Source organism: Coptis chinensis, chromosome 2 (genome assembly GCF_015680905.1).
Source record: "Coptis chinensis isolate HL-2020 chromosome 2, ASM1568090v1, whole genome shotgun sequence".
Classification (NCBI taxonomy): Eukaryota; Viridiplantae; Streptophyta; class Magnoliopsida; order Ranunculales; family Ranunculaceae; genus Coptis; species Coptis chinensis.
Window position 1 is genome coordinate 18261885 of NC_141457.1, and position 8801 is coordinate 18270685.

Consider the following 8801-nt stretch of genomic DNA (forward strand, 5'->3'; position numbering starts at 1 on the left):
GACCCGCGCCCGACCTAGGCCTATTCTGAGCGCCACCCGCGCCCTCTGCTAAAACTACCCAATTTCCACAGGTTTGTTTCAAACTTCCATTTCTTCAAGGCTTTCAGTGTTCTAACTTGTTATATACACTGAGCACGCGTATACAATACGCTATTCATAAGCGAAGCAAGGAGGCATTCAGGTACTCTTTTCTTCCACACCTCACATCTCCTGTTAGAGGTTCATACTAGCATATCTGGATTGTTTGGAGTGTTGTTGTGTTTCGTTAAGATTGGTCTTAGCCTTGCATGAGATTAAGGTCAGGCCGAAGAAAAACGCCTAACGTAATCAACCGGCAATGTCAACAAACACGCCTTTCTAGTATACCACTCACTACGCCTCTAGCTAATATACCACACACACCACCTGAAATAATGGCTGAAGAAAGAGAGTCTCCTCTCTCTGACTTTTACAAAGTCTTGAACGATAGCCCTAAATCTTGCATCGTTCTATCAGACCTAGTGGGGGATTTTCGAATTTCCCCAAATATATTTAATTTGTTACCCGTTTTTCATGGGTTATACCATGAAAAATCTTATCAGCACATGCATAGGATTGACCAAGTCCTTGCTACATTCCACCATCCTACGGTTGGTGCTGAACAAATTAAACTGAGGGTGTTTCCTTTCACCTTAGCCGATAAGGCGGCGTCTTGGTTAACTGCCCAAACGCCTAATTCTATGGACTAGTGGGCCAAACTTGTTCAACTATTTATGGAATATTTTTACCCACCACTGAAGACCGATGAAATACTTTCCAAGATTCATTTCTTTCGACAGAATCCTCATGAATCATTTTCAGAGACTGGGAATCGTTTCACCGATCTTCTTATCAAGTGTCCACACCATAACCTAGCGAAAGGCACGTTAGTTTGTGCCTTTTTCAAAGGACTTCTACACCACCATAAAGAAGTCCTTGACATAATGAATGGGGGTAGTTTCCTAAGTAAGGGAGCCTCAGAGGCTTATAAATTTTTAGAAGATCAAACTAAACGTAATAATAATTGGGGGGTAGTGACGATATCTCCCATTTCGCTAGTTCTTCTACAACAGTTAAAACCGCCGGTATGTTTGAGATGAAACCCGATACTGAACTTAAAAATTTAATCGAATCTCTCACTAAAAAGGTAGAGGCTATTTCTGTTCAACAAAAGCCTATTCCCGTCATGAATGTCAACTCCAATCTATGTAATTTCCGTTTGAGTCCAGAGCATCCTGACTCTTATTATCCTCTTGTTTACGAGCAACAAACATCACAACAAGATAATATTTGTTCCATTAATAGCGAACCTAACGCAGCTTGGCGACAAAACCAGAACTTCGGTTGGCGAAATAATCAACAACCTCCAAGGTTGTTTAACCCAAATGTTAGGCAAGCAAACAATTATAACCAAGCTCAACCAAGGCAAGGACAAGGAAATTATAATAATTATAACAATAATAATTATAACGCTAATAGAGGAATCGTGCCATTAAATAATAACTATCAAAATCCACCCATTAATAATAACGTGACATAGTTCCTATCACACAACCTATAGCTAACACTCCTCCACAACCTGATCATTTTGATGCCTTTATGCAAACCCAACAACAGATTTTACATGCAATCCAACTTTCCTTACAGCAGTTAGCACAAGAGAAAGTACAACCCAAAGGTCACTACACCAGAAAAGGCATTTACTAACGGTTATATCCGTTACTTATATTTTTACTAACGGTTATATCCGTTAGCTCTGGGGCATCACTCTCACTTAGGCCAAATTTAGTAACGGATATAACCGTTACTAATAATAATTTTAGTAACGGTTATATCCGTTACTAAATTTTTTTGTAACAAATAGCTAACTGTTGGTGGCCGATTAAATTTGTCATTTCTAACGGATATATCCGTTAGTAATGGACCGGGCTATTTACTTAACTATTGTTTGTAACGGAAATATCCGTTACTAATGGTCGATATATTTTTAAAAAAAAATCAGTTTTAATTTTGGGGATACCTGCACCCCCTACAAGAATCAGTCAATACTCCATGTGACTTTGGATTGGCATCCACTGTACACTCTACCAAATCTTACGAAATAGACAACTTTTATAAAAAATAAATAAAAATCAACCAAGTAATAACAATATAAAACCACTTATATTCATCCACAAATTACACCAACTCTACCATTCAAATAATTTAACAAATATATATACTACAACCTCAACGATGAACTTCAAATAATACTTCTAGTGTATTTTATTCATCCACAAAGTAAACTACTTGCAAAAGAATCCATCTCTGTGCTCTCATTACATTGTTTGTGATTTATACTTTTTGTTTCGTCTGAAAGAGGCTCCTCTCTGCTAGGAGTAAAATACTGTGAACCCACCTCATTATTCTCCTGAACATTTTCAAACTCATTTCGAGATGAAACCTGCATTTCAATAATGTATCGGTTTTAATACTATGGAAGCAAACAACTCGTTTCTTTAGCAGATGAACAGTAATTTAATAATGGAGGAAAAAGTATCGGCAGTTTGAATAAAATACCTTATTTTTTACAAGTGTAGAACAAAGTTCAGGAGAGCATTGTCTTTGTGTCCATTCAAACATCTCACTACCAAAAGCATATGCAAGTTTGGACTAAATATCCATTTTCTCCTTCAAGAATAAAACAATAAGAAAGTAAGGCATCAAACAAGATCGAATAACCACGGCCAGATACTCTCACTAGACCACTTGTAGATATCAAATGGATTATAAGTTTATATAACTGAATTGAAAACTGACAAAGTTATTGCAGGATTTTATTCATACTTGACTAGATTAAATACTTACATTACTGGTTCAATAAAATCAAGAAAATCGACATTAAGTAATAAAAAACTAGGGGATGGGATGGGATTATGGAAATTCCTAATATATCTCTAATTATTAAAACAGAAGCACAAGGTCTAAATCAACACTCTTAAGGAAATTGTTGGAATCCAAACCCAATCCAATAACATTGCAAGTTTGCAACTAACATTATGTATTGTCTCCTAAAACAAAACAGATGTGAAAGCCTACCTTATTCCAGAAATCCATGAAGTTTCAACATTTCATGGTGGGCATATTCTTTTCCCTTGACAGTTTTGGATATGGCTTCAATGGAGTACGCAAGAGAGGTCAATGACAGAGTAGCGGATGCATCCCCAAGATGATACCAATTAAGCAATTTGAAAAAAATACATGAAATAGTCGTAAAATTACAAAGAAACAGCATTACAAAGAAACTTATATTATCGGAATTAGAAAAGGATACACCTTCATTTGTTAGATTCTGTAACCAAACAAATGCAAGAAAGCATGTTTCAATTCCATTCTTATTTCTGGGATCTAAAGAAACTTACATCACTGGTCCTATCAAAAGACCATGGCATCCAAAAATGACCATCTACATATGTTAGTATATGGCCTATGCAGTTTTCTATGGCTGTCTCGGTAAGGTAAGGTCTGAACGTAGCTGACAACAAGTTTGACATTCACGTTTGGAAATCAATTATGTCCTTTGTAAGCACCTACAACCAGATTCCTAGTTCCAACTTCCAACATAACGGGGTCCAGATACACTTTGTTATGCTTTTTTTTTCTACAACTTATTAAACCTAATCAATCACAAATGAGAACCTTCTTGCTTTTCTGATTTCGACAATGACCTGGAATTTTGTTCTTTGTAAGAAGAATTGGCTCAGATTTATGTATTAATTTATGCTCATTTAAGCTTTAAAACATATTGGAGGTCAAAAAGAAGACTCTATATATCCAAAGTAAAACATTAGAACTGGATAGAATGCTCACCAGTAGGAACACCACATCTGAGAGAAGAAAACAGAGCAACTTGCATGGTGTCTCTGCCACTAATTTGATGGATCATGATCATTCTGAAAGAAGCAAAAACCAATGATACGTGAAGCACCGACTGCTTTTGCACCTTCTGCAACCTACTAGATTACAAACAAACAAAGAAATAAAGAATAAATAACACTAACTATAGCCTGTGTAGTATTAGAAGGTAATATGAAACAGTGTTTGACTTACTGCAAGACCAACAGTGCCAAGACCAAATACAGCCACAATGGAACCTACTTCCTCCAAAGATATGCTCAACAGAAAATGTTGGATGTACAATCTTCTTCTCCTAAAACATAAAAGATCTATTAAAATCTTAGATCATGCTATTGAATCTCAAATGTAAACAAGTGTAATAATCCAACAGATTAAATCTCCCAGGAATATAACTTGCACCAAAATTTCAATGGACGGCTTTGTCACATTAATAGGTTACCATGGACTTGGTTATCTTTCACTCTGCCAACTAATAAAATTTCACACAGGCGTTTGAGATCACAAGTACCACTAGATCACTTTGAAGTAGATTTTGTGATTTGACACTTCACTTCACGCCAATTCCCCATAAACAATTTAAAGATGAAAGTACTAGATTTTACATGAGACCAAATATTTATCATTCCCTTCCTCAAATAATATATCCTTTAACATATAATATCACATTCCAAAGGTTAGACGGAGTCCCAATAACCGAGATAACTGAAAATTAACATTATTTATGTATTTCTACTTCTTCGGACAAAAGTCACTATAAACTAGCGAGGAAGAGCAAACAAGAGTGAAGGGTGCGCGAACAATGTATCTGAGCAGTGAAGACTTTACCAACCAAGCTAGCTACCACACATGCAAAAGAGAACAGAGAGTTATTCTTCATCTCACCTTCCAAATGTACAGTTTTAACAGATGGGACCTTGTGCTTTCTGCGATTCAGCTTAGGCTCCACATGCATCACCTTGTTTGAGTGAGAAAGATCCTTTAGAACAACAGCTATATGGCTGTGACCCTTCTGAAACTCATTTAGAATATCATAAAGTGGCATATTTTCTAAAACCCTGCAGACTAAACATTAAATATAGTTTTGAGCATGACAACTTCAGGATAGCTCACGTCAAAGCACAAAGAAAATATAATACGATGATGACATGAACTTCCAAACTAAATCTTTGGAATTCAAAAGGAGGACGTCAAAATGGACAGTTTGAGCTTTTAACAACTATATTGAACAGAAGTAAATGCAAAAGTATAAAATCCTCCATTATGTTAATCTGAACAACAGAGTGTCAATTAGCATAATGGCTACATGCTAAAACATTGGGACTAAGGCACATACACTTTTAGTACTTGAAAATATATTAAGTGTGAGAAAAATCTTAAATCAAATGATACAAATCAACCAACACTAAAAATTCACGTCATAAACAAAGACGTCTGATTAAAATTTAAGTTAAGGAATTTATTTCCTGATCCAACATACAACATACAGTACTACCAAAATTGACAGTCATATTAACATTTAACAGGGCTCATGGTACAGTCACGGTGTTATGCTTTTTAAACTACCCTAATTCTCACCTGTCTTGCTTGAAATTTGAAGAAGAAATGAAGAGAGAGCGAGAGTTGAAATTTGTGTTGACTGCAATTGAAAGAAGGATTAGAAACGGAATCTGGCCAAAAGCAAAAGCTAAATATAATGGGGGAAAAAACTTGAATTAAAGCTAGCAAATTAAAAGGGAAAAAGAAAAAGAAACCCTAGAATAACTAACTTGGTTCGATTGGCTGATGCAAAGAAATTGACTTGACAATTCTCTTACCCTTCTCTCATCGTCCACCTCGAAGTTAGAGTAGCAACGCCGTAAAGGTTTCACTTTCAAATCAGATACAACAAGTATAAAAAATTTCAAGTGAGGAAGAGAAATAACGGTGTACCTCCGGTTTAATCGAAGATCGAACCAGATGCGTCGTCTTCATCTTCAAATCCTGGTGATATATTTGGAACCCGGATTTGAATAGCATGGAGAGAGTCGGGGTTTGAGAGAGTTCTAGTCGGGTAGAACAATTAATCCTTTATTTTTTTGCCTTTTATTTAATATATTTAATATGTTCATTTTCTATTACGGTTTTACTAACGAAAACTTGATAAGTAACAATTATATCCGTTAGTTATTTGGTTACGGATATATCTGTTAGAAATAAAAAATATCGTCTGTTACAAATTGGCCCTTATGGTGTAGTGGGTGTGTTTCCAGGACAAGCAATAACTAATCCTAAAATAACAAACACAGCCTTTTAAGTGAACGGTAATACTAGTAAGGATAATGAAAATGTTGGTGAGCTAAATTTTATCAACACTCTCCGTTCAGGCAGAGTGGTTAATAACAAAGTAACTATGTCTATAGTTACTCCACCAGTAGTCCCTACACCAGATATTACACTAGATACCAAAATAGAAACTGAAGATCCTACCACTGTAGAGGTACCAGTTAAACCACAGCCTAAGAAACAGAAAAGCAAGGTTAACCATCCTGTTGATCCATATGCTAAATATAGAGAGAAACCACCGTTTCCTCAGAAATTAGCTATGTTAAACAAAGATACAAATTTTGACGAGATTAGGGAAGTTTTTAAAAATCTAACAATAAACTTACCTTTTCTTGAAGCGATTAAAAAGTTACCTCACCATGCTAAGTTTCTTAAAGAGTTGTGCACTACTAAGCGTAAGACAAAGATTTCTAAAGATGCCTTTTTAACTGAACAGTTTCCAACTTTAACGAAACATAATGGAATCGTTAAGTACAAGGACCCTGGTCGTCCTACTGTACAATGCACCTTAGGGGATACTCACACGACCACTGCTTTATTAGACCTGGGGGCGAGTGTTAACTTACTTCCTTATTATTTATATAAACAAATAGGTCTACAGGAAATGCAACCTACAACAATGACATTGCAATTAGCTGATAGGTCTATCAAGTATCCTAAGGGTGTAGTGGAAAATGTGTTGGTTAAGGTTTAGGATTTCTACTATCCTAAGGATTTTGTTATCCTTGATATAGAAGTCACTAACGACTCTGTTCCGATCATTTTAGGGCGCCCTTTCTTGGCAATTGCCAACGCGGTTATAAACTGCCGCGATGGTTCGATGTCCTTGTCCTTTGGCCATCTTTCCGTTGAGGTCAATGTTTTTAAAATGATCAAACAGTTTCCTGATATGAAATATCAATGGAGAGGTTAGCATGATCGAGAGCTTAGCTCATGATTATTTCAAAACCATGTTTCCGGATGACCAGATGCACAAATTCCTTTCTTTTGGAAGTTCCAACTTCGACAAGGACTCCTTGGACGTAGATGAAATTGAGGAAGATTTCCTTCAACTCTTTTGCAACTCTTTCCTGCCACCTCGCGAGTCACACCCTGCCAACATCCATTTATCCCTTGACGCTATGACGGAAGATGAATTTTTCACCCTCTATCCCAGTGATTCTTTTGACCCACCTATTGAGGAATGTCTGGCATATCTCAAGGCTTCTAATGATCTAGACCTGAGAGCTCTAGCTGACACTCATTCATCTTCCATCACCAATATTCCCTACCTTCTACCTTTTCAAAGGAACCTGGAGTTTGCGCTTGACCCTCTTGTTTCTTCTGTGCTTAACGATTTTCTAAATCCTCTTAATACATAAATAATTCCCAAGGGAAAGGCACTTGACACCTTCATTTTCATAATTGAGACAGTTCCCACCTACACCATGAATGAGTTTTGTGCTAAACCCACATTCTCATTTTTTTTCCATTCCTTACTTCTAAAACTTATCCATATCCAACATATCTTCAACAAACATCCATTTTCTCACGATCATTCACTTTGACACGCTCTTATTCAAGGATAAAGAAGAAGGTGCATGCTCGGTTACGTTCTAGATCTATCAGACTTCGCTTTCATTTCACTAAGCTGCATTGTAGAAAGTCTTGGTGCTTGATTCTATTTGGGGGTGCATTCTATGTTATTTAATTATGGAAAGACCCACAGCTCTTTAGGTTGTTAATATATGGAAAACTGAAGGGTATATATATATATATATATATATATATATATATATATATATATATATATTTATATATATATATATATACCCAATTATTTGTTAAAGTCTCGAGTATCTGACTATAAACGGCTCATTTTGTTGGTTGGTGTACTTCCTTATATTTCCATATATTGGTAAGTGCATCATTCAGGTAACCGAGCCCTCCCTATGGAGTGTGTGGTTGTAAGTACCAGATCCTAAGTCCATATGTAACATAATTCATGTTTTCCACTCTTGCATGTTTTCTCGGTTTTTAAGTCATGTTCTTCTATGGTGTGAATTATGTATTTATTGTTTTTCATTTTTCTTATAGTAAACATCATGTATAAAAATTTTAAAAATTCTAAATCATAAAAATATTAATTTGGGAAGTCTCGGGAATCTGACTTTAAAAGACCCACTTTTAAAAACAAATTTTCTAAACTCTGTTGTCTAAAATTTGTTTGGGGGTGGGGTGTTCATTTTTCCATGCTGGATTGTTCAATTTTTAATTTGTGTTGCTTAGACCGTTTAATCGTATTTCGATTCAGGCTGACATTATCTATGAATTTAGATTTCATTTGTTCGCCTAACTTACATTATGCACGCACTTTGAGGCATTTCCCATCTTCTTATATGTCACCCACGGTAGAAATAGAGTGTTTTATGGATCATTGGATTGGAAATTCTCTCTTGATCATTTCCATAGCTCATTCACAAAAATCGGACTGGTAACGAAGCGACAATTTTAGTTTGAAGTTGCGCTAAAAATCAAAAAAATTTGGACAGTGAATTAGGCTTGGGCCCAAGTCAACAGTGTGA

General features: G+C 35.9%; 2 long non-coding RNA genes across 2 annotated transcripts; both read right to left on the reverse strand.

The window, feature by feature from the left end:
- Positions 1–2157: 2157 nt before the first annotated feature.
- Positions 2158–3097, reverse strand: LOC147515191 (uncharacterized). The gene is made up of 2 exons (XR_015213389.1): positions 2578–3097; positions 2158–2461 (listed from the first exon to the last, which is right to left on the reverse strand). It is a non-coding gene; the product is annotated as an uncharacterized LOC147515191 (long non-coding RNA).
- Positions 3098–3272: 175 nt separating this feature from the next.
- Positions 3273–5929, reverse strand: LOC147515192 (uncharacterized). Its single transcript, XR_015213390.1, has 4 exons — positions 5491–5929; positions 4798–4970; positions 4108–4207; positions 3273–4010 (listed from the first exon to the last, which is right to left on the reverse strand). It is a non-coding gene; the product is annotated as an uncharacterized LOC147515192 (long non-coding RNA).
- Between the last annotated feature and the right edge of the window lie 2872 nt (positions 5930–8801).